The sequence below is a fragment of the Alligator mississippiensis genome, chromosome 10 (genome assembly GCF_030867095.1).
Source record: "Alligator mississippiensis isolate rAllMis1 chromosome 10, rAllMis1, whole genome shotgun sequence".
In the NCBI taxonomy this organism is placed as follows: domain Eukaryota; kingdom Metazoa; phylum Chordata; order Crocodylia; family Alligatoridae; genus Alligator; species Alligator mississippiensis.
This window is the reverse complement of record NC_081833.1, coordinates 31762094-31788554: the sequence shown is the minus strand read 5'-3', so window position 1 is coordinate 31788554 and position 26461 is coordinate 31762094. Positions and strand designations below refer to the sequence as shown.

General features: G+C 53.2%; 1 protein-coding gene across 1 annotated transcript in view; it reads right to left on the bottom strand.

The window, feature by feature from the left end:
* The window catches only part of AGRP (agouti related neuropeptide), a 42852-nt gene extending 16615 nt beyond the window's left edge, over nucleotides 1–26237 (bottom strand). The window contains exon 1 of the mRNA XM_019490975.2: nucleotides 25500–26237. The gene's annotated coding sequence lies outside the window, so the exon portion shown is untranslated. The remainder of the gene's footprint in view (nucleotides 1–25499) is intronic.
* Nucleotides 26238–26461: the final 224 nt, after the last annotated feature.

Genomic DNA, 26461 nt, shown 5'->3' with positions numbered 1-26461 from the left:
GGTGGAAGAGGCCAGGGAACACTGGCAGTCAAGTCTGACCACAACATAAGACCGCAAGCATGGAAGTGCCTTAACAGCAGACCTTGTGGCTACCCTGCTTCCTCCATGCTTGCTGTCTTACGTAACACAGCCACCTTTGCCCCAGTCAGGTTATCTGATGAGGCCAGAAGCCCTGAAGTGTAGGGTATGCTCTCCTGCCCTCTGGTGAACAAGACAGACTGTATTTTCCTTAAACTGAAAAAGAAATGTGAAAGATCCCAACACAGATCTTCTTTGCTGTCTGCAGCTGTTTCATATTCTCTGTATGTCTTAGGACAATGAAAATAAGGAATGAAGGCATATAACTATATCTTTTTATTAAAGCTTTAAAATTTTCCTGTGAACTGTGGACCAGTATACATGATCTCTGGGAGACCCCAAGGAGAAAACATATTTCACCTTCTCCAAAAAATGTGCAGCTTCTCACTAACTTGTGTATAGTCTATGGGAATGACACATTTATGACTGTAATTCACCCAAACCAGTCACTCTGCCATGCAGTAATAGATGTATGGTAAGCTCACTATCCACAGATATATCTTGTCTGATCAGCAGAGACTCATCACAGGAGATGAAATTACCTCTTACCATGTAGACGCCTCACCTACTTCAACACTTGGCACCACTTCAAGCGTTCATGTAAAATTATGATGTAGCTCAAGGCTGTTGAGTATAGAACAAAGGGCCAGTCCCACTTCAAAGCATCTCAGTCCCACTGAACTAAAATAAATTAGCTCAGCTGTAACCAACACAAGCCACTCATCATAGTCATAGATGTTTGTTGTGCTGCCTGTGCCCCTTTCCTGCACTAGCTTGGCACTCAATCACCCTAGCAGCAGTGCCTTGCAGGCATGCATCCCAGAGTTCCTGGCCCCAATTTGAGATGCACAGCATCATAAACCACGCAGCCTTCTGAGAGAGATTGTATGTGCCTAGAAGAGGCCGAACTCTCAGAGCAGTCACAAAATTACCTAGAAACCTCAAATTATTTTAAACCATCCCACAATTTCCCCAGGAACCTAAAAGCCACTTGATGTTGCTGTGAAGGAACCTTGAAGGCCATTTCAGTTCTGCAATGCTGGCGTTTTTATACCACCTGAGTAGGCTAAAGATATGCACAGCTTCAGTGCATAAAGCTTTGGCAAGCTGCCTCCTGAGCTGCTCCTCTGATCTGGGTTTCTGCCCCTGCAGCTGTCAGAAGAAAAACAGCTTTTCCTGGATGGGTGACTATATTCTGCCCTCCCATAGAAGTGACTGTAGTGGTGGTGGCAGATAGCCCAGGGTGTTACCAGCAGGAAGCCTGGGAGAAGGTGCTCAGCTGGAAGAGAAGAGCCAGATATATTTGTTCAGTGGAGGTTGTCTAGTGCCCAGGGGAATGTGGATAGTCTTGATGATGAGCACACCATAAGGGATTACATTGTACCGCCTGCTGGGAATGACCAACAGTGACTTTAGACCATTGGGTTGAGAAGTGCCACTGCTCAGAGGTCACACCATCCTTGCAATGCCCAAGTTCCTGTGACAGTCAGCATGTGGAAGCTAGCTACCCTAATTTTTGTAAGACTGATGGGATCCAGCAGGGCTGTGGTGACTGTCATGTGGGTGGAGATCTGGGAGCCACTCACACAGTGCTACTGTTTTGGGTGGCAAAGGGGAGCAATGTTTTAGAAACTATCAAGGCATTTTAGCAGCTGGGCTTCCTAAAGGGTGCCAGAGCTATTCATACTACCCATGTCCCAACAGTGGTCTTCTGAGGGAGCAGAGCAATGCTTAGATAAGTGGGGATGCAGACAACAGTGGATTGCCAGGAAGGTTTTTCAAACCTTCAAGATCCTATTTTTCAACAACCTTACAGGCTTGGTTACAGGGTAATTCTTGGTGAAATGTACTCAAACTTCTTTGACTTATCACCATGTGATGATCCAATTGAAGGAACTTATGCTATAAAAACCAGAGTAGCCCATATTCTATGGACTAATAACAATAATACAAAATATTAGTGCCCTTTTACAGCACTTTGACCCTCAAAATGCTTTGCAAAGTAATTAAAGAATATTGTCCCCCATTTTCAGAAGGGGAAACTGAGGTAGAACGAGGTGAATGACTTGCCCATAGGCTCACTTGGTTATCCAGTGGCAGAACTAAGCATAAAACCTAGGTCTCTTATGTCCCAGCTAACCAATTGTTTTTATTCAGCAATTGTAAATATAACATCATCAAAAAACTCTTTAACTAGGGCTTGGTGGGGATTTATTCTCAGCCCAATTCTATTCAATATCTTTATCTAGTTAATGATGTGAAAGGAAATATAAAATCATAGTGGGAAAGCTTGCAAATGATACAAAGACTGGTGTAGTGGAAAATAATGATGGAGCCAGTCACTGTTGCAAAGCAGTTTGGATTTCCTGATCAGCTGGCATTTAATGCAATCAAATTCAAAGTCATACATCTAAAAGCATAAGCCACCCATTCTAGATGGGGCTGTTTCTGGGGGAACAGTGAATCTGAAAAGAACAGTTATTGCAGAACCAAAAAAAAGGGCCTCTCACAGCAATGGTGAAGCAGAAAGGGCTGATGCAATCTGTGGAGGTATACAACATCGATACAACACCAATATCATTGCTCTCAGCAAGACCAGATGTGCAGACAAAGGCCATCTGAGGAAGGAGTGGGATAGCTATGTTCTTTTGGAAAGGGAAACTTGCAAATGACAGGCAAATACAGGGCATTGGTTTTGCCATTGAAAACCAGATTGTCAGCCGAATGACCAAATTCCCTGTTGGCATTAACAAGTGCCTCATGACTCCCTGTCTTTAACTGACCAACAATTCATTTGCTAATGTCATCAGTCCACATGCCCCAACGCTCAATGCTGAGGAAGAACAGAAAAAAGAGTTTTATGCTGACCTTGATGGAATACTGACTATCATCCCAAAAGATCCTTGGAGATTTCAATGCAAGAGTTGATCAGGACTTCAACATGTGCGTGGCAGTGCACCTGTGGGTGCCTGCCACTTTAAGGGCTAGAAGCAAGCAGTGGGCAAGTGCTTGATTGAGGCAGCAGTCTGCTGCTAGCAGTGGAGTAACATCAGCTGGCAGAGCTACTGCTCCTGGAACATCATGGAGGTGTAAGGGCAGGAGGTATTGGATATGGCAGGAGGCTTCTGGTCCTGAGCATGACCTGACACTGCACCCTGCCAGGGAAGGGGAGTCTGGTGGAACTGTCTGTGCCAGACAGCCCCCCAAGAAATACGAGACCAGGTACCCCCTGGTGAAAGGCGGGCAGGGGCTCCTTAACCCTGGCCCTCACCATCTGGTGGGTTATTGTGAGAGTATGGAGAGCAGTGTGGGCCAGGGACACTAATAAATAAGCACCTGAGCCCAGCAGAGGCCCCAGAGTGGGAAGTGTTGTGGTGAGGGCCCGCACAGAGTAGGATGTAATTTGGGACACCTGAAGGACTATGCTAGTGTGGTGCAAAGTAGGGCTGCAGAGGGTAGCTTGAAGGACAGTACATGGGCCAACCCTAAGCAAGAGAGCAGGGAACTAGTTGGCCAGTGAGGGACTAGGGGCAAAAGCAGTCCAGTGTCGGCACGAGGTGACACCACGTTGAGTAGGTGAACTCGCGGGATCTGAAGTTGCTGCATGGTAGTGCCAGAGTGTAAGTAGTAAAGCCTAATGACCTAAAGGGATCACTCAAAGGGAGCAAGGGCAGTAGAGAGTGGCCCAGTGATGGGCGGAGTGCAAGAGGCCCCTGTGAGAGGGGGGCAGCATGAGTGAGTGTGGGTGAATGAGGCCAGCAACGAACTGAGTTTGCTCTGACCTCAGACTGAGGAGCAATAATAATTTGGATGCCATCTGTGAGGTATGGGCCACAGTGTAGGGGAGGTACAGAGCCGTGGATAGCACCCGCTGGCATCAGAGCAATGAATGGGCAGCCTCCCACTTAACATACCATGGTAACATTTGAAGTCATGGTAACTGAGTCAGGTAGACTGCCCTAGGCAGGTGGGTGGGCTAACTTGAGATCTAGCCCTAGGAAGGCCCCATGTCACAATGTGGCAAGGCACCAGTGGGAAGGAAGGAAGGAGTGGACAAGCCCAATTCCAATGGCATCCTCTTACTCAGTAAGTGTGTAGAGCATGACCATGTCATTACTAACACTATCTTCAGAAAACATGACAGGTACAAAACAACATAGTAATACCCCACTCGAAACAATGTCACCTCCTTGACTACATCATCGTAAGAGTGCATGATCTAAGACATTCATATCACAGGTGTTATGAGAGAAGCGGATGACTGCTGGACCAATCATCGCTTAGTGAGATCAATCATGTCCATTAGGCGTGTGTTGAAACATCAAAAGCAAACCAAACCAAATCAGTCCAAAGACAGTACAACATCAAATGCCTACAGACCCCTAGACACCATGAAGCCCTCCAAATACATCTCAGTAAGAAATTTGCCAATCTTAGGATTGAAAATGATAAAACTTGTATTGAGGAAGATTGGCAAGATGTAAAAGAGACTATCCATGAGGCTTGCACCGAGTCAATTGGCTTTATCACCTGAAGCCATCAGGACTGGTTTGACCATGAATGACGCGTGCCCCCAGCAGCTGGCGGAGCGCGGCTGCTCTGGCAGTGGTGGGAGCATGGCAGTGGTAAGCTGGGAGGTCCCGCAGATGCTGCTGGCACTGTTGGTGGGTGGGGGGCGGGGGTGGCAAGCACTCACAGGCGCTAGCAGCAGCCAGTAGCAATTGTGGACCACCTGTAGACGCCGCCAGCGGTGTCAGTGGTGGGGTGGCGAGTGGCAACTGCCCGTAGATGCTGCTAACAATGTCAGCGATGCCTTTTTGCAGGGGGTGCACTGCCCCACTCAGGGGGTGCATGTGAGCCCGCGTGCACCCCCGTACGCGTCGCCCCTGGGTTTGACTAAAACAACACTGAGATCAAAACCCTTCTTGATTAGAAGAGAAGAGCTCTCTGTGACTGGCAAAACCATCCTATGTCCAGTCAGAAGCAAGGAAATTTTGATGGCTTAAAGCTGAAGCCCACAGGAAGACTCACAAATCATAAGAAGACAAGGCAAAAGAAATCCAACAGTTTGTTGACAATCATGACATGAGGAGCTTATTCAGTGCAAACAAGGCTACGTATGGAACAAGTTCTTGCAGACTCACCCTGCTTAGATCTGAAGACAGCGGAACACTCCTCAAAGACAATGAGTCCATCAGAAACTGCTGGAAGGAACACTACCAAAAGCTTCTGAACTGGGAATCAATGGTGACCGATGAAACCATTGAATTTATCCCACAGCATCCAGTAAGGGAAGCGCGTGCCAGTCCACCAACTTCTGAAGAAGTCCACCAGGCAATGAGACAGATGAAGAACAGCAAAGCGTCTGGCCCTAATGGCATACTAGCTGAGGTCTTCAAACTTGGTGGGGAAACTATGACCAACAAGCTCCACACACTGTTTCTCAGACTGGACCACTGAGGAAATTCCCACTGATCTAAGGAATGCCAATATTGTCAGCATTTTTAAAAAGGGGGATAAGACTGACTCTGGAAACTATTGCGGTATAGCCCTCCTCTCCATCACTGGGAAGATCCTTGATCGCATTCTGTTGAACTGACTGCTCCCTCTTGCTGAGGAAATGCTTCCTGAGTCTCAATGGCTGCTTATACATGCCATGGGGTTTTAATTCAGTTTAGTTGTCCCTAAATTGAAACGGTGGGTTTTAAAAAATACTGTTTCAATTTGGAGATAATTAAACTGAACTAAACCCCTGTGGCGTGTACACAAGGGTGGGGGTCCAATCCTTACCTGCCTCTTTGGCAGCGGGGGGAGGAGGGAGAAGGGGATGAGCTGCCGGTGGGCCGAATGGTTCCTGAGCTGTGTAGTCTCCCCAGGCAGCACCTGCCCACTACCACCTGGCTCGGGTGATCGCAGGGGGTGCCACAGTCATGGAGGGCAGCACCACCCCCCCTGCAGCTGCAGAGGGAAGCACCAACCCCACACACAGCTCAGGCAGGCAGGCTTCAGGAAGGGGAAAAAAACCACAAAGCATCAGGCTCACTGTTTTTGTTGTTGTTTTTTTCTTCAGTGGAGCCAGCCTGCATGGGCTGCCGCTGGGTTTCATAGTCCCCGAGCTGCACGGGGCCCGCCAAGCCCTGGGTACATTGGCTTCCAGCACCCCGTGCCCTGTTGCACTTTGTTAGTTAGCAAACTAAAACACCTCAGAGGTGTTTTATCTTGCTACGTACCAAAGTCATTTAAAGCGGAATACGCTGCCGAACGTGCAAACAGCAACTCCATTTAAGTGTTGCAAAAGGGCATTTAAGCTGCTTTAAAGGCCAATTTTGGGGTGTGTACAAAGGCCCACTGTGGCTTCAGACCATCAGGAGGCACCATGGACATGAGTTTTGCAGCCCAGCAGATCCAGAAAAAATGCTGAGAACAGCACCAGTATATGGCCTTTATTGATTTGACCAAAGCCTTTGACTTACGGCTGTAATCGTGAGGCTCTTTGGAAGATCTTATTGAAGTTTGGCTGCATAAGGAAATTTATCATCTTCCAAAGACTCGTGACTAGACGACTGCCTCCATCCTATTCAGTGGCTCCGGTACAGAGCTCTTTGTCATACGAACTCATGGCAAGCAGGGTTGCATGATCGCACCAGTTCTGTTTTCCATCTTTCTTGCAGCCATCAAGATGCTCATCTGTGACCCCCTGCCACATAACATCAGCACTGAGTACAGGAAAGGTGGGAACCTTTTCAATCTCTCCTACCCCTGTGCCAAAACCAAAGTTACTTCAGCCTTGATTGCAGAACTTCAGTATGCCGATGATTGTGCTGTCATTGCACTTATGGAGGAGGATCTACAAGTGGTCTTTAACAGCTTCTCTCAAACATACCAGTGCCTGAGACTGACCCTTAACATCAGAAAAACAAAGGTGCTTCACCAGCCTGCTCCAGGCTAATCAACCTCCCCCGGCAAAGATTGTCATTGACAGACAGGGGCTGGAGAACGTTGAACACTGCATACTTTGGCAGTCATCTCTCAAAGAAGGCCAACATTGACAAGGAGATCCAGTATAGCATCTGATGTGCCAGCTCTGCCTTCTGAAGACTGAATCATTGTGTGTTCAACAACCATGACATCAGGACTTGAACAAAGCTCCTACTATATAAGGCTCTGGTAACGCCAACTCTTCTTTACAGATGTGAAGTTTGAGTGACCTACAGGGACCACCTGAAAAACCTGCAGTGCTGTGAGCAGGACCTGAAGTAGATTTTTGTTGGACTGCTCAAGAGCCTAAGGCCCTGGAATACCGGGTCTTGAGGTCTACAGTTTGAAAATAGCATGTTCCCTTACTTAGGAGTTACCTTCCTTGCCTCCCCTGCTACATCTTGTTCTTATGTGGTATGAGGGAAGTTCCTTGTTGCTAAAAGGGCTCCATATGTAGGTCCCACAGATCATGATGTCTTCCCTACAGGGCTCTGCCTCCCTTTTTATCTCATCCACACACCAGCCAGATGTAAAGGTGCTGTAGTCGTTTTTTCTTCAAGTGGAAGCACCTACAATCTCTCAGTTGTGTCTTCTGTTAGCAATATATTCCCCTTCTTCAATTCATTAACTGAATGCATCAAACAAGGCTCCTCTCCAGGCCAATTATAACTCACAGTTCCTTAACGTAATTAATTGCATACAATTCAGGGTTGAATTTATCTGCTAGAGGCACTCTTCCAGACCAAGTTCAAGCCTCACAATCAAATGGAGAAACTTAATTCAGCTTAATAAACAAAATTAATCTCCTTAAATATAGTAAAATCCCTGTTATCTGGGATTTTACTAACTGGCATTTCTAGCAACTGGAATTTCCAGTCAGCCGGATGGACACGGGGGGGCGGGAGCCCCCCTGCCGGTCCCACCATATGTCTGATTTTACCTTGTGAGAGAAGGTACATCTTACTTTGAGGAGAATCATCTCATCCTGGAGGAAGAAAAACAACCACTCATCTACAACCACTTACTTAACCCATGGGAGAGTGAACATCCTCAACTATGACGGATCGCTGATGACGATGATGAAAAGTGATGTCAAGAAGACTGCATAACTGTGCCTCTGTCAATAGCGTGACCATTACAGACAGTTACTTCCTGTGCTGGTGCCCACTTTGTAGAGAACAGGCTTACAATGAAAAAGGGTTCCAGAAAGAGCAATAAGAGTGATTCAAGGTCTTGGGAAACCTGCCTGACAGGGAGGGACTGTGGGACTCCATCTATTTGTTTTGTGTAAGAAACTGAAGCAGTGGCTTGATCCACGTCTGTAAGTCTCCACTGAGAGAAGGTTTCTGCCAACAGAGGGCTTTCCCACCTGCCAGAGAGAAGTTGGAGAGCCAGGAGCTAGAAGCTGAGGCCAGATCAATTCAGACCAGACATAAGCATGGGTAAGAGCAGGGGAATTAACTGGTGGAACAAACTTCCTTGTGGATGTGGTGGATTCTCTGTCCTGTGAACCTCTGAATCAAGACCGGGTGTCTCTTTCTGACCAACACACTACACTAGCCCAGTCAGAAGTGATGGGCTTAGCGCAAGAATCACTGGGGGACATTGGTCAAATAGGAACTCTGGCCTTACTGTCTATAAATAGAAATTAATCATCCAAATTTCTTCAGAGACTTTGAAAGGTTCACCTTAAAATGTTGTATTGCTGCAAGGAATTCCAGGCAGGTGGTAGTCTCTGCTCTATAGAAGACACAATGTTGGACATCAAGCAGATTAGCTGCCTGTTTTTTTTTGTTTATATTTTTGCTTTTATATACATGTCTATATTTCTACTTTATCTTTCTTAATAAATACCTTGAGTTTAAGGAAGATTCCAAATAGCATGATGTGAGTAACATTACTCAGCTGTCACAGCCTAACACTGAGCCGGGAGCAGTTTGTACTCTGCCCCAAAGAGGGAAGATGGACATTTGCAAGCTTCCTGGTCCCATAGAGAAGCCCTCACCATTCAAGTATACATACATTCCAGTTTAAGCACTAGTTGCTGAGCCCACACGTGTCCCTCAGTAGTTGGGAGGGAGAATTCCCCATGGGTGGGGGCCACTAACCAGAGTCACATGATTGTCATAGCCCTCTCTGGATCTTTAAGCAGAGCCTGGTGCCATCCAGACTGGCCCAACACCTGGGACTTCCACAGTTTCCCTGCAGCCGCTACATGGCTAATTCTAGCCCCACTCTGAGCAGAACCTGCCGTCCCAAGCTCATTAGGCCTGTTTTCAGCCCATGCTGTGGCTGTGCAGTAGGGAGACCAGGATTCTGAGAAGACATTAGCACAGTAACGAGCCAGGCAGGCCTAGAGCTGCTCTAAAAGCTTTTTAATCTGCAGGAGAAATGTCTGCTTTGTGCGCTTCCCCGCATCCAGTAACGAGCTAAATGAACCCTCCGCTTGCATTGCACAGCCATTTCCAGGAAAAGACAGACCACAGATGGAGGTGGCAGCACCTGCTTTGTCAACACAGCCTGTTGTTCTGAAAGCCAGAGGAAGGGGAGGAGGAGTTTGGGGGAGAGCACAATGGGTACACATAGCACCATTTGCCCTGGACTGAACCTGGTATCACCCAGTTTGTGATTATTCCCAGGGTTTCTCTCCAGGCTTGCTGGGTATGTGCTGCTTGCTGAGCTTGTGTATCCCAGTGGCAACCTCCTAGCAAGTCTAGTTGTTGTCCAGTCAGGTTCATTCCAATGGACTCATGCAGCAGGACAGGGGAGCTGATTTCTGTGGTTGATTGCCCTAATTTCTGCTCTTAGCACACCTTGTTCGTAGGGTCTTCTTTTACAATAGATGGAAGTCAGAAGGTACCATTAGATTGTTTAGTTCAACCTCCTGTATGACACAGTCCATATAGGATCTCCTCACCCCGATGATCTGCAGTCAGCCCAATCATTTGACTCTAAGGGCATATCCAGATGAGCGCGGATGTGACTCTTGTAGCATCTCAAACCCCTTTGAGACGCCGCAAGAGGCATGTGCGGGAACAAAAAAAATGTTCCCCATGCTGCAAATTTGCAGCACGGGGCTGAAACAAGATACATGGATATTCAGGGGTTAAAAAATACCCTAGTGTAAAAAAATCAGGGCAGGGCACGGCAGGGTAGCCAGCCAGAGTGTCTCTATGGCTGGCCCTTGCCCCGATGCTGAAGCACACTGCCTGCCTTGTGCGGGACAAGCAGTGGTGCAGACTGCAGGGAGCTGAACCCGTTTTCATGGCAGGTAAGCAGGGGGTTGGAGGAGCTGGAGAACAGGGGGCGGGGACTATGGAGGGGCCCATCCAGCCCCAGCCCCCCATTCATTCCCCCCAACTCCCCACCTGCTCAGCTCCAGCCCACCACACTCACAGGCAATAGCAGCTAGGGCTGTGCAAAATTTCAACTGCCATTTCATTTTGGCAGTGTTTCAAGTGTTTCAATGCTTGAAACTCTGAATTTAAAAGGAAACAGGAGACATGTCGAAACGTTTGAAACAAAACAAAACAAGTCGAAACATTTCAAAGATGTTTCGATGTTTTGAAGCTGGGCTTGCAGGGAAAGAGAAAGTAAGGAGAAGGACGGGGAAGAGGGCGGAACAGACTGACATCCGTAGCTGGCCAGTGTCTGCCAACTGTCCCTGAGGTCCCTTCCAAACCCAGTGCTCTGGGGGAGGGACTTCAAAAGTTTTAAAACAGCATATAAGCCTGTGACTGCCTAAGCTGTCAGCCTTTGTCAGCCTGTCTCTCACCAGAGAGCAGCATCTGAAAAGCACTGACTCTGACTGCTTACTAACTGCTACTGTCTAGTTAGGGAGTGTATCTTCTACTTGCAAAGGATTGAATAGGATACAGCTAACATTGACAGCTTAGCTATACTAGCCTAACTTCAATAGTAGTATTGTTATCCCGATATCATTTTTTTTCCTATATACATTCCATATAATTATTTATTTATTTATTTTTACCTAAAGAAAAAGAAATCTGTGTTTTGCCTGACAGTGTGATCACTGGGCACTGCTCAGGAAAGCAAAGCATGGATTAGATAGACTGCACACACAGACACCTACATATACACACACACACTACACACAGTCAGACACCTTTTCCAGCACAGGAAAACATGAAGCTTGTTGGAAAGGTTGGTGCTGCCAAGTCTGGGAGGGAAGTTAGAGGGGGCAGAGGGAGAGGTGTCAGTTCACCGCCACCCAAACAGACTCAGCCTCTTTTCAAACAGCCATGAGGCTTCTGTTGGTACTGGTAGCAAGCAGGTCACAGCAGTGCCTGCAGCTGCACCCCCTCTGATACCAGCTGTGATACTAAACCCCAGCACCAGCAGCATGACAACAAGCAGCACCAGCAGCATAGTCTCCTCCACCCCAGTTGCAGGTCCCAGCATGAGCCTCCCACTCCCAGACTTAGAGGAGCTCAGTCTTGAAGTAGAGGACCTCAGCTTGATGACAAGAAATTTTAGGGCAGGAGGGGGAAGCACAGTTTGTGCTCTACACCCCTCAAAGTTCCCCTAGAGCAGGGGTTGGCAACCCTTGGCACGTGTGCCGAACGTGGCATGCAAGGCCATTTTGCTTGGCACACCCCAGCCAGTCCTGGCTCCCGGTAACTGCTGCCAGTGACGGAGCCTGGGCTGCTCCCAGTAGGGCTTGCAGTGTCTGAGCTGCCTGCTGGGAGCAGCCCGGTATCCCGGCTGGCAGCAGCTCCCTAGAGCTGGGGCCAGCTGCATCCGGGAGGCTCCAAACAGCTGTGCTGGGCCCTGGACTCTGGCATCAGCTCCACACTGGCACATGCAGGCGTGCCTCAGAGCAGGCGGTGGGGGAGGGGCCTGAGGCAGCGCAGCTCTGGTCTCTCTCCAGCTCCCGGCACAGAGGTGATGAGCCCGGTGCAGCAGTTTGTTGCCAGCCCAGGCTCTGGGCAGCTGCAGCAAGCAGGCTGCACAGCTCTGGCATCAGCTCCCTGCTAGTGGCAACTGCATGTGCACCTCGGGGCAGACAGCAGGGCAGCGCAGCCCACCCCGAGGTGCCCGTGCAGTCACCACCAGCATGGACCTGATGCTGGAGCTGTGGAGCCCAGTGCAGCTGTTTGCAGCCTGCCCGCTGCTTGCTGCAGCTGCTCAGAGCCCAGACTGGCTACAAACAGCTGCACCGGGCTCAGGCTGTGCCAGGAGTGGGGGAAAGACCAGGGCTGTGCTGTCTCAGGCCCCTCCTCCACTGCCCACTCCAAGGCACACCTGCACACAGCTGTGTGGAGCTGATGCTGGAGTCCAGCACAAATGTTTGGAGCCTCCCGGCTGCAGCTAGCCCCAGCTCTGGGGAGCTGCTGCCAGCCGGGATCCCGGGCTGCTACCAACAGGCAGCTGGGATGCTGCAAGCCATGCTGGGAGCAGCCCGGGCTCCAGCAGCTCCCCAGAGCTGGGGTAGCTGCTGGCAGCCACACAGCCCGGACTGGGGGGCAAGGGGCAGTAGGGCTAGGGGTCAGGGGCTTTGGGTCGGGGGGCAAGAGGCACAAGCGGGGCATCCTGCCATGTACTCCTTGCCCTCATTTTGTTTTTCTGCGATGCCAGCACTCCAGCACCTTCCGAGGTAGGTGTGGTGTTTTTCAGCACTCCGGCCAAAAAATGTTGCCTACCCCTGCCCTAGAGCCAGGTCCCCTTCTCTGGAAGGGACAGCAGAGGAAGCTGTCGGGGTAGCTGGCTCAGCTCCTCCTATTGTTGTGCCTCTGCCTGCTGAGGAAGGGGATAAGGTAGGAACCCCACCCCACCCACACCCCAGAAGCAAGGGGGTAGTGTGTTCTAGGATCATTTTGAGCTGGCAGATGATCCCACATATGCCACCTGCCTGCACTGCCAAGCCAAAACTAGCTGGGGCAAGGGAGCAAAACACACGAGCACCCCAGGGATGCTAATGCATTCCTGCAGGCACCACTCCCTTGCCCTTGCTTCTCCTCAGACTGGCACCAGTGGAAGCGTGCCCAAAAAGAAGTCCCCCTCTTGCTCCAAAGTCCCCATCCCCCTGAAGCAGAGGCAGGCCACCCTAGAAGAGTGGGGGAAAGGTAGACAGAAAGGGGAGGCGCATTGCAAAGGCAAGTGAGATTACCCAGACCATTGGGGAGATGCTTGCTGTTGATGGCCAGCCCTTCTCCTTAGTTGAGAGGCCAGGGTTCAGACGGCTCATGGTGCTTGTGGCCTCATCATACCAAGTGCTCACATGCATCACCTTCAGCAGGATGGTTGGGCCCTCCCTGTATGAAGAATGCAGGGAGTACTTGAGGGAGGAGCTGCACAAGGCAGGTCCACAGATGGCCTTACACTTCACCTTGGACATCTGGAGCAGCCGGGATGGAGATCATGCATACCTTTTCCTCACAGGGCACTGGTATGACCAGTCAGGCTGTCGGTGGGCTCTCCTTCAAGCCAAGGTGATGGATGAGTCCCACACAGCAACTGAGATTGTAGGGGCCATAAACCGCTTGATGCAGGGGTGGCTCGTTGGGCACCACAAGCTCATCCACGGGTTTATGGTCACCAACAACAGGGCCAATATGGTCAAGGTGGCCCCTGATGCCAACTTTGTTAGCATCTGCTGTGTGGCACACAAGTTCCACCTCATAGTCAGGGATGCCTTGGAGGGGGAAAAGGGCTGCCGGTGATGGTGCCAGCACCACCAGCAAGCTCATTTCCAAATGCAGGAAGGTGGCAGGCTACTACTTACTTAGCCAGGTGATCACTGGAGTGAGAAAACTTCAGAACCAAACTGAGAACTTCCAGGGGATCAATATTCCTGGCTGGGGCAAGCTGCTGTCACTAGACATGCAGGCACTAGTGAGGCGACTGAAGGAGGGCATCAGGAAACAGCTTGATCCTTTGCAGTCCATTACAGTGTGACCCAAGGGTGAAGGGGAGCCTATGTGGGAGCCAAACCCTAATCACTGGACGAAGTTGCTGGTGAACAGAGTCCAGGAGGCAGAGAGGCAGAGGTGGGGGGATATGGAAGAGGGGGATCCACTGTCCTGTGCCAGCATGCCATCCACCAGCCAGTCTCCTTCTCCACCACAGGTGCTGCCAATGTGAGCCAAGGGCATGGCTTCCATGGTGGGGCCCAGAGGCACCAGACGCCACAATCAGGCAGGTAGCACTCAGGCCTTGGTGGCTACCTATTTTGCCGAGGATATGGAGCTGTTGCTGTGCAACCCCTTGGCCTACTGGGCAAGCCACAGCCAGATTTGGCAGGATCTGGCCACGGTTGCCTGGGAACACCTGTCCTGTCCACCAACCAGTGTTCCAAGCGAGAGGGTATTCAGCATTGCTGGTGACATTGTGACACCCCACCGCACCTTTTTGGATCCTGGTTTGGTGGAGCAGCTGGTGTTCCTCAAAGTGAATCTCCCACTCCTGCGGTTCCCCAAGCTCCAGGTACAGATGGAGTGAGCCCTGATGGAGATAGCTTCACAATACCTATCTCCATACTAGAGATATTTTTGGCAGGTTTTGCACATCTTGTCATGGCATAGCCTGGATCCATTTGGTGTCTTGGGCTGTAGGAAGTTGGCTTCTGGTGATGAGGTTAGCAAGGTTAAGTGCTTGTTTGAACTGACAAACCACTTTTCACAGAAAAGCCTATGAACTGCACTTCATCAACCTCCTAGGTATAGAAACTCATGGACTCAATATAGACATTGGAATTGTGGCAGGCCAGTAGGGGGAGCTCCTGCGTTGAGCCTCCCACCTCACTATGCCCATCCACCTGCTGGACTCCACGTGACTCCTGTGACAGGTGGTCACTCTGGGCCGCCCTTAATGTGGCCCACACACCTGTCTCTGGGGCAACCGCCCGCCTACTCGCCTGCCATGCCTCGCTCTTAATTAATTAATTAGTATTTGTCGCAGAGCACTGAGGTGCCCTGCTCCTAGAGAGGAAAAACTGCTAGAGGAAAAGCCCTAGCAGTGGCTAAGGAGCACAGCTGCGGGTTGCCAGGGCAACTGGAGGGAGCAAATGACCCACACCTGCCAGCGGTCAGCTGCCTGTAGGAGGCAGAGCCTGACTCTTATAAAGCCCAGGAGCAGAGGCCTGAAACAGTTCCCTGCCAGCAGCCAGAGAGGCAGGAGCTCCTGGAGTAGGAATGTGAGAAGCAGCGAGACCCGCAGGTACTGCTTGAGCAGAGTTATGGATGGCAGCTCTAGGACGTTTGTGCAATGTGGTTTAGCCAGGCAGCTTCACATTATGTTATAGCCAGGAGGCTCGAGTTTCTGTATCATTTTGTTGTTTATTACACCAGTGGTTTGGGTGAGGCTATAAGGGGTTGGAGGAGGCCTCATACGGACCCACAGTGGTGTGGGGGCCCCAGCGCCAGTGCAGCGTTCTCAGGGGGAACCCACAGCGATGTGAGGACCCCGGCGCCAGTGAGGGCACATTATCTTCAAAGGGGCCTCACAGTGGAGTGTGAGGACCCCAGCGCCAGTAAGGGCACAGCTTACGGGGTGCTTAGACCCCAGCCCCAGAGAGGGGGCATTTTGAGAAGCCCCAGTGCGGGCGTAGCAAGCCCCAGAGAAGGGGGGCAGCATTTAGATGCCCAGGTGTAGGCAGAGTGAGCCCCCAGAGAGGGGTGCGCACTTTTGAGAAGCCCTAGCGTGGGCGTGGCGAGCCCTAGAGAGGGGAGCGCAACATTGAGAAGCCCAAGTGTGGGCGCAGAGAGCCCCAGGAAGGGGGCAACCTTGAGAAGCCAAGTGTGGGCGCGGAGAGCCCCAGACAGGGGGCAGCATTTTAAGAAGCCCTAGCATGGGCGTGGCGAGCCCTAGGAGGGGGCACTATAGAGAAGCCCCAGTACGGGCGTGTTGAGGCCCCGAGAGAGGGCGACGGCACAGAGAAGGCCCCGAGAGAGGGCACAGAGAGCCCCAGGAGGGGGCAGCAGCGTATGTAGAGAGAGAGAGTGACAATCCAACGTCGATTCCATCTGCGAGGCTTGGGGCGTGGTATCAGGGGTGGTTGGAGCCACGCATAGCCCATAAGGCTAGGGTGCTCCAAAGCACCCGTTTGCAAGACAAGACCCATGAGGAGTCCGGGAAATCATGGGGTCCGAATCATAGATTTCATAGACATTAGGGCTGGAAGGGACCTCGGAAGATCATCGAGTCCAGCCCCCCGCCGAAAGGGCAGGAAGTCAGCTGGGGTCATAGGATCCCAGCAAGATAAGCATCCAGTTTCATCTTGAAGGTGTTCAATGAAGGCGCTTGAACCACCTCCGGTGGCAGGCTGTTCCAGACCTTGGGGGCTTGGACAGTAAAGAAATTCTTCCTTATGTCCAGCCTGAAATGATCTTGAAGTAGTTTGTGACCATTCGACCTCGTCATCCCTTGGGGCGCTTTGGTGAACAAACGTTCCCCCAGATACTGGTGGTCACCCCTGATAAACTTATAGGTGGCCATCAGATCACCCCTGAGCCTGCGCTTTTCCAGGCTAAAGAGCCCCAGGGCTCTCAGCCTGTCATCGTAGGGTCTGCTTCCCTGACCTCTGATCGTGCGCGTGGCTCTTCTCTGGACTCTCTCAAGCTTCTCCACATCCTTTTTGAATTGTGGAGCCCAAAACTGGACACAGTACTCCAGTTGCGGTCTCAGTAAGGCCGAGTACAGGGGGAGAATGACGTCCCGGGATTTGCTTGAGAAGCATCTATGGATGCAAGCCAGCGTTTTGGTTGCTTCAACATAGAGACGTGTCCGAGAGAGCGCAAGGCAGCCTCCCAACCAATTTAAACCATCAAAGACGTGGCAGGCGAGAAACAGAGGGTGCCCTTGGGCCAACTAGGCACGGAGAGGGGGCCTCAAGGAGATCACGGCCCTCCTGCAGGACCCCGCCGTGACAGTATTAATTAGTGGGAGGCTGCCCTTATACTGCCCCGCCGCTAGGGGGCGCTATCTGTTGCTCCGCTTCCTCCCCTATACTGCAGTCCACACCTCGCCGATGGAAATCGCTGTTGTCTCAGTTCTCTCGCTATTCGGCCCCTTACAGTTCTCCCTGGGCCTTCCTTCCTTTAATGCATGCTCCCTCCGGTGCTAGGGCTCCCTCCGGCCCTCTCACTCTGTTCCCTCTTCTCTGGGGCCTTATCTACAATGCTGCCCCCTCCTGGAGCTTTCCGTGCCCACCCTTGGGCCTCCCAGTAAGGCTACCCCCCATCTGGGGCTCGCCGTGCCTATTCTTGGGCCCCTTGATAATGCTGCCCCTACCTGAGGCTCACCATGCCCAACTTGGGCTTCCCAATAATGCGGCCCCCTATCTGGGGCTCCCAGTGCCCACACTTGGGCTTCCTAATAATGCTGCCTCCTTCCTGGGGCTCACCATGCCCAACTTGGGCTTCTTAAAAATGCTGCCCCCGTTCTCTGGGGCTCGCTGTGCCCAACGTGGGCTTCCTAACAATGCTGCCCCCTATCTGGGGCTCGCTGTGCTCAACTTGGGCTTCCCAATAACGTTGCCCCCTTTCTGGGGCTCACCGTGCCCACACTTGGGCTTCCTAATAATACTGCCCCCTTTCTGGGGCTTGCCGTGCCCACGCTTGGGCTTCCTAATAAATGTTGCTCCCTATCTGGGGCTCACCGTGCCCAACTTGGGCTTCCCGTAGTGCTCCCCTCTCCGGGGCTCACCACGCCTGCACTGGGGCTTCTCAATAGCACTCCCCTCTCCGGGGCTCACCACGCCGGCACTGGGGCTTCTCAATAGCGCTCCCCTCTCTGGGACTCACCACGCCTGCACTGGGGCTTCTCAATAGTGCTCCCCTCTCCGGGGCTCGCCACGCCCGCACTGGGGCTTCTCAATAGCACTCCCCTCTCCAGGGCTCGCCACGCCCGCACTGGGGCTTCTCGACAGGGCCCTCTCTCTGGGGGCTGGGGTCTATGCACCCGGTATGATGCGCCCTCACTGGTGCTGGGGTCCTCGCAGTCCGCTGTGAGTCCCCTATGAGGCCTCCTCCAACCCCTAATAGCCTCACCCAAACCACCGGTTATAACAACAACAAAGCAAAACACAAGCCCCTAGGCTATAACATAACTATAAGCCGTCTGGCTATAACAACATTGCTCAAGCCTCTGAGAGCTGCCATAAGCTGTACCTGTGGTCAGGCTTCTTCCTGCATTCTGGCTTAGGGAGCTCCTGCCTCTCTGGCTGCTGGCAAGTAACTGCCCCTGGCCTCAGCTCCTTGGGTTTATAAAGGGAGCCAGGCCTGGCCCCTTCCGGTCAGCTGACCTTCTTTGGTTGCCCTGGCAACCCACAGCTGGGCTCCTTAGTGACTGCTAGGGCTCCCTCCCTAGCAGTTTTCCCCTCTTAAGAAACAGGGCACCACCGTGCTCTGTGACACTCCCTAGGGGCACCTAAGCCCTGGCAGACCCCCTTTCGAGCCCTACCGCAGAGTCTGGGGGTAACGTGCTACCACCACCCCGAGAGGGGACCTTCTAGGTTCTGTGTTCTCAGGGAAACACAGGCCTAATAGTCCTATGGGTACTCAACCCAATACAAGCACTTGGGGCTCCTCCCAAAGTTGGGGGCCAAAAAGGATAGTCCCCCTTAGTTCGTAGACCTAAGGGGCCTCCTAGGCATAATTAAACCCACCCCTCAATAAGTCTCCTACACCAGTCACAAAGGAGAACTTTATTGGTTAGAAAAGGTAGGGGTAGAATAGGGTAAGAGGTAGAGAGCACTATCAAAGGATTACCATTGAGCAAAACAGTCTGGCTGAGGTAGCCGTTTGATACACAAATGCATCACTGCGAGCTGACTAACTCTCTAGAAACACTTACAAGTATCATCCAGAAGATGGTAGAGATCTGGCTCGGAGATTTCCAGAGAGAGCGTTTCAGTTGGATCAGACTCTCTCCCTGTGTCCTGGTGTTTGGGCCATGCTGGTAAAATGGCTTCTCTCCCCCTTCTTCTTGGACCAGGCCCTTATATAGCCTTTCTGACCTCAGCAGCCCAGTCCAATAGAAGCCAGCAGTGTTGGCAACTAGCCAACCAATTTAAAAAGCATCACTGGTTACCTGGGCAGATGAGCAAGGGCTTTTCCCTCCCCCCCACTCAGGTGACCAGAGGGAACACACCCTAGGCACCAGGCTTTTGTCACGTAGGCAGGGAGGAATATCCCTGCTCCCTTAGGAATTTGACCCCAGTGTCCCAAGCTGACCTGGACAGATTTCTGGAGAGAGACACAGACCGTGGCATTTCTGCCACACTTCCCCCCCCCCTCCTTTAAAAGCTGGGGCACAGGGCTTCTCAGGGCCGTGTGCCTGGGCATGTTGGGTTGGGGAGTTCACATGGGATGCCTAAAGAAAAAGAATACCTGACACATGAAACGAGTTATAGCAATAACCTACAAAAACCATAAAACACGTTGGGTAGTCCCCACACTAGAGACCTCTCCGGTAGTCCTGAGTCCAGAGGAACCACTACTCAGAGTCCTTTTGTGACAGGGCATCCGCTATCACATTCTGGCTCCCCTTGATGTGTTCAATAGTGAAGTTGAACTCTTGAAGCTACCAGGCCCATCGCTGGAGCTTGGCGTTTGTATTCTTCATTGTTTGCAACCATTGAAGCGGGGCATAATCCAACAGGACGATGAACTGCTGCCCCCACAAGTAGGTCCGTTGCTTGTTCAGTGCCCAGACAATGGCCAGGCACTCCTTCTCGATGGACGACAGGTTCTGCTCCCGCGGGATCAACTTCCTGCTCAAGTAAACCACGGGGTGTTGGTTTCTCTCGTGTTCCTGTAAAAGTACGGCTCCCAGGCCCGTGTCAGAAGCATCTGTGGCCACGGAGAACAGTTTCTCGTGGACTGGTGCTTTCAGGATCGGTTGCTTGTTCAGGGCAGCCTTTAGGGTATCAAATGCCTCTTGGCACTCCTGTTTCCAGGTCACGGGGTCAGGACTGCCCTTCTTGGTCAGCTCATGCAGCGGAGCTGCTGTTGCTCCAAATCCAGGGACAAGTCTCCAGTAGTAGCCTGCCAGGCCAAGGAAGGCTCCGACTTGCTTCTTGGTTCATGAGGTGGCCAGTCTCTAATAGCCTCAATCTTGTCCCACAAGGGAGCTATATGGCCTCCGTCCACGTGATGTCCCAGATAAACCACCTCAGGTAGTGCCAGCTGGCACTTCTTGGCCTTCACGGTAAGACCAGTTTGCTGCATCTTACCTAACACAGTGGCCAGATGAGTCAGGTGCGATTTAAAGTCCTGACTATAGATGTCATCGATGTACGCCATGGCGAACTGTTCACAACCGTGCAGCAAATTATTAATCAGTCTTTGGAAAGATGCAGGGGAGTTGCACATCCCAAAAGTCAAGACGGTAAACTCAAAGTCCCACAGGGGTCGTAAAGGCAGACTTGGCCATGGCATCCAGGTCCAGTGCCATCTGCCAGAACCCCTGGGACAGGTTGAGGGTTGAGATGATGTAGGCTGGGCCCAGGCGATCAAGGAAAGAGTCCGTCCTGGGCATAGGGTAAGCATCAGGGGTGGTGATGGCATTCAGCTTTCTGTAGTCCACACAGAACCGAATGGTGCCATCCTGCTTCCGGATGAGTACCACCAGGCTAGACCAGGGACTCGTCGAAGGCTGGATCACCCCTAACTCCCTCATCTCTGCAAGTTCCCACTTTATCTCCTCCATCACCTTTGCATTGACTGCGTAGGGTCGGGATAGGATAGGGCGGTGACTACCCGTGTCTATCATGTGCACGGCCAGGTTCGTTTTACCTGGTTCGTTGGAGAACACCATCTCGTAGTCCTTGAGTACGGTGAGCAGCTTGTCTTTGTCCTGGGATGGCAGATGATCCGGCAGAAGGAGCTCCTCTATCCCTGTCTCTCTGTCCCAGTCCACCCACTTCTGCAGGAGAATGAGGAAGGGCTCCAGGGCCAAGGCATACAGCTGGTTTGACAGCAGGCAGCCTTGACGTACCCCTCTCCTGAACGGGATGGGCTACATCAGGGTCCAGTTGAGCTTGATCAAACATTTTGCAGAGGCGTACAGCACCTGGAGAGACCGCATGAAGCAGGCCCCAAACCAAAGGCCTGCAGCACGCCTGTGAGGTACCCATGATCCTCTGTCAAACGCCTTCCCCTGGTCCAGGGATAGGAGGGCGAAAGACAGGCCCTCCTGGCACGCTTGCTCCAGGTGGTCCCAAACCAGATACAGGTTGTCAAAGATGGAACGTGCGGGCACCGTGTACGTCTGGTCGGGATGGATCGCATCCATCAGCATGGACCGCAGGCGCAGCGAGATGGCCTTCTCTACCACCTTGTAGTCCGTGCAGAGGAGAGACATGGGATGCCAATTCCTTAGCTCGCGGGGATCTCCCTTCTTCAGCAGGAGGGTCATCTCCCCACTTTCTCAGATTTGGCCCAGACTGCAGCAAGGTCTGGGCCAAGAACTGCCCAGAAAGCCCGGTAGAACTCCACGGTCAGCCCATCGATGCCCGGATCCTTGTTGCCAGGCATCAGGCGGAGGGCAGCCAAAAACTTAGCCAGAGTGACAGGAGCTTCGAGCTGGTCCCGGTCACCCACGCTGACCTGTGGGACTCCCTTCCACAGGGTCTGACAGGCCTCGGCATCAGTCAGATCCAGGGAGAAGAGCTCTTCACAGAAGGCCCTCACATGCCGGCACATCTCTGTGAGGGGGCAAGTGATGTACTTCTTGGCCCCTCACCTCCTCTCCAGGGCATAGAAGAAGTGGGAGCTGGGGTCCATCTCCCGAAGGAGTTGGACATGCGAGTGGACAAATGTATCGTGGGCGCAGTGGTCGTCCAGAGCACAAAACTCTTCCCGCCTCTCTCGACACTCTCCGCAGAGGGATGGGTTGGTTGGGTTGGTGGCCAGGTGCCTCTCCAGCTCTAGCACTTCCTGCTCAAGCTGCTCCCGGACTGCTTCCCTCTGCTGAGTGTGCCCCCAAGCATAGCTGCAGCAAAAAAAACAATGCGCACCTTCCCCACATCCCACCATCTCCAAGCTGAGGAGAAAGCTGTCTGTTGCTTCCACCAGGCCAGTCAGAACTCCCGGAAAGCCTCCCTGAAGCCCACATCCTCCAGCAGGTTGGCACTGAAATACCAGTAGGTCGACCCCGGACATCCAGGCCCCAGCGTGGCCTGGGCCCCGACAATGTGGTGATTGCTGACCGGGGTCAGCTGGATGCCAGAGGAGTGGGCCTGGGCAAAGTGCGGCAAAGAGATATAAACCCAGTCTAACTGGGAGTGGCATGCCTGCTCCTCCCACACTCTCACATAAGTAAAGGCAGGGGGTTCAGTGGGGTGACAAGCATGCCAGACATCCACCAGGGAGTAGTCCATCAGGATCTCCCCGAGGACGCCCACGGCAGCCTGGTTCCGCTCCTTGCCTGACCGGTCTTGCGCATCTAAGAAGACGTTAAAGTTCCTGCCAAGGACCAGGCACTCACGAGGGTTGAGGGTGCCAATGTATGTGGCCGTCTGGTGGAAGAAATCCGCCAACTCCGGGTCCTTCGCAGGGGCATACATGTTCGGAAGGTTCAGGACCAGCCCCCGCACCTGGACCCAAAGGTGCAGCAGGCGGCCTGACACAACCCCAATATCCTAGAGAACCTGTGGCTGCAGGGCTGAGGAGAACAGGGTGGCCACCCCGCAAGAGGTGGCCGAGAGATAACTAAAAAAGACCCTACCTCCCCACTCCAGCTACCAATTAGGCTCATCGGCCGGAGTCGTCAGGGTCTCCTACAAAAATACCACAGGACACCCCACCTCCTGAAGGAAGGAGAGCACCCAGCATCTCCGGAGACCCTTCCTGCAGCCATGGATGCTGAGGATCACAATCTTAAATGACCTCATGGCTGCAGGGGTGGAGTAGATGGTTCAGCAGGAGCCTCATACATCTCAACGCCCGGTGTGGGGTTTGCCAGCTCGCGCAGTGCCCTCCTATAAGTATAGAGGGTGTTTATGAAACTGCAGGCCTGCCTATACATCTAGGCATTGCAGCTTTTGGGCCCCTTGCCTTCCCTTGCCAGCGCCCTCGCAGTGGTGAGGGCATTGTCAAAATCTCCCTAGCAGTTCAAGACAAGCTGTACCTTGCTGGTGGACCACCGGGTGTACTTGCGGTCCAGAAATGCAAGTAGCTCAGCTCTTGGGACCACTGGGACTGAGAGGTCTGCAGGCTTCACAGAGTCTCGGGTGTCCTCCTCCTGGTCCTGGAGCTCAGAGGGCTCTTCCGGCACCATCTGAACCCCCCAGTCTGCTAAGACCCTGGACTCTGGTTGGGACTGGGAGAGCTCTGCAGCCCCCTGGGACAGGGGTGGGGCTCCTTCACAAAATGGTGGGGTAGAGCTGGAGCCCTGGGGGGTCTGTGTGAGGGTCCCCAACGAGATTAGCCCATTGATTAGGGGAACCCACTGCAACCCCCTCTGGTGCAGGACTATGGGGCAGGCTACAGGTGAGGTTTTCTTGGGAGGGGGAAGGAAGAGACCCACCAGGCACCGGGATTGCTCTGGCATCTGCCTCAGGGCCCTGGGAAAGGGGACCTCCTCCCTCAGAACTCACTGGGATGAGCCCCAGGGCCTCTGTATCCCCTAGATCAGAGGGAGGAGGCTCTGCTGCCATGCCTTCCTTTGGGCAGGCCTCAGCCTTGGTGCCCGTGGTTTCAGGGGGGTAGGCCTTGGTAAGCAGAATGAAGAGCTTCCCCCATGGGCTCCTGTTTGGGGCTATCCAAAAGCTCCAAAACCTCCTTTGTGGGGATCACCCATTTGATCTTTTCCAGGGGTGGGGTATCAGGCACAGCTGGGGAGGCCCCTGGAGGCTGGGCCGCTCCTTCCCCCATGTGGTGGTCTTGGGAGGGGGAGAGGAGTCCTCCACATCAGAGGGCTCTTGCCTTTATGCCCGGAGGGGACCTGCACCTACTCAGTCATGGGGTGGTCCTCAGGTGGACAGGTTCCAGCAAGAGAAGGTGGCGGGGGGGGCAGCCATGACAGGGGTATGACTAGGGGCAGGGGGACCCTGCTCCCTCTCTCCTCCCAGTTGCTGGTGCCCTCCCTGCGACTCACTAGACTTGGTTGGGGGGCAGGGTCCCTTGAGCTCATGGGTGGGCTCATAGTTGTGGCTGGAGTGCCAGGGGGGCTGGGGAACTGGTGGGAGGGGTACCCCTTTTTCCAGTGGGACCCACAGATGCCCTCCCCGCCTGGCCCATGGGGCACTCATGATGCGAGTGCCCTGGGGCATGGCACAGGAAGCACCAGAGGTCCCCCAGTGTATAGAAAATCTTCACCAGGGCCCCGTGATAAGGAATTACCAGGCACCCCTCAGCCTCCAGCCCTGCTCCCACAGCCAGCTGGATCACGACCTGGCGACGGAAAGAGTGGACGTGGCGGAGGCCAGGGTCTTGGCACCCCAAGGAGAGGGCCACCAGGGTTTGGAACTGGGGGAGCAGGGCCCAATTGGGGATATTGGGAGGGATGGAGCTGAGGACCACCCTGGTCCCCAGCTCTTCTAGAGGCTTGAGGGGGACATACTCACCCTCCACCATGAGCCCCCTCTCCACTGCCTTTTCTACAGCAGCCTCTGAAGCAAGGAAAAAGACCCCCTTGCCATGAAAGCGGGAGGCTGCCATGATCTTGGGGACCCCCACTACCTAAGCCAGGGCCTGCATCCAGGTCTCGAAGTGCAGGTTCTCCCACCTGGGCAGTTAGCACTTCACCCCATACCTGTGGGTGAGTGCGGAAAGGGGGCCCCGCCGCCTGAGCTGGAAGGGCTGGCTGTGGAGGGTCCAGGTCCCCCAGCTTTGGGTCTCCCCACAGCTGCCTGTGCATAGCTGCAGTTCCCCCACCGGGGGGCCACGTTGGTGGGGCTGGAGCTAGGGCCAGAGACAGGTTGAGTGAGTGTGCTGGCTGGTGTAGTGCACCTGGTCCCCTCAGGTGCTGGTGGTCTAGGCTTTGGGGCAGGGCCCTTGCCCTTCCCACCCCCAGCTGCGGAGGAGGCTGAAAAGAAGCCCTTTCCACTGCCCTTGCCTTTGGTCCCCGACAATAGGAGGGGGCTTGGGAACCCCTCTGGGGGGGCCTGGCCAGGGGCTACCTCCCGGCTCTGTTGGCTCCCTACTGGAGTCCCACCTGCCCTGCCATTATTTCACGTGAGGGCAGGAAAGACAATGAAGAAAAACAAAATATCTTGCAAGGCTGGTGAATCTAGTAGGGGCAGACTGGGGTTGTGGGGCAGAAGGGGGATAGGGAGGAAGGGAGCTGAAGCTCACTGAGCCACAGCTCCACAGGGGAAAAAACCCCCAAAAAACAACTGAGACACCTATGTTTTGGGGGGGGGGGCAAGGGGGAAAAAAACCAAACCAGACACACACACATACACACAAGGGCTGGGGAAACTCGAGCTGGCTTACTCAGCCACACAACAAGTTAGGGGGGTGGACCACAGGACTTACCACACAAGGGCAAAACACACACATGGAAGGCTGCTGAGGCAGGTGTAAAAGATGGCTGGAGCAGTGGAGGGGGTTTGTTTGTGGAAGATCTGTCCAGTAGCCCCTCAGGCCTCCAGCCAGTCACTCAGCAGCAGAGGAATAGGCAGGAAGACAAATCAGGATCAGACGCAGTGAGGTAGCTGTTGGGGAGGGTAGAAGCAGTCAGTCAAGTAGGACGTGATCCAGGGCAGGTGTGGTGTCAGGTGGTGCAGCAGGGAATCTCCCTCTTTCTGAGAGGGGGCAGCAGCAGCAGTGATGGTAGGAGCCATTCAGTTCAGTCACTCAGGGTGTGCTCCTGGTGAAAGTGGAGGTGAAGGTGGGGGTGTCCTGCCAAGGCAGCTGGGCAGGCAAGGTTCCTCTAGGCTCTGGCAGTGATGGTAGGGGAGGGGCCCACAGGCCCCCTCCCCAGGCTGTCCCCCAACCACGGCTTGACAGAGGGCTGGGCAGCAGGCCAGAACAGGGGTGCAGAAGCTGGGGTGCAGTGCAGTGCAGTGGGCCCCTCTCTGAGGGGGGCAGCAGCGTGCAGCAGAGGACCCCCCCCAGGGAGGGGGTAGCAAACAGGAGCAGCAGCTGCCCAAAGCAGGAAGGGGTGTGGCCAATTTACTCCAAAAGCTTTGAGACCAAGCCAGCAGCTAATAGTAGCCAGAAGCAGTTAAGGGCCTGGCCAACTTCTCCCCAGAAGCTCCTGAGACAGGAAAGAGTACGGCCAACTTCCTCCCAGAAGCTCCTCAGAGCAATAGCTCTGAGCTGCTGACCCTGAGCTCTAGCTCCCCCTGGCTGCAGATCTGGGAGGAGCCAGGCAGGGTTATTTTGCCCCAAGTGGCACAATTTGCCCTGCACCAAAGTGCATGTCTGGGCATGTGCACTGAGGCAAAAAGCCCCAGGTCAGATTTGCACCATTTTTATTTGAGCGGCTGCAAGTG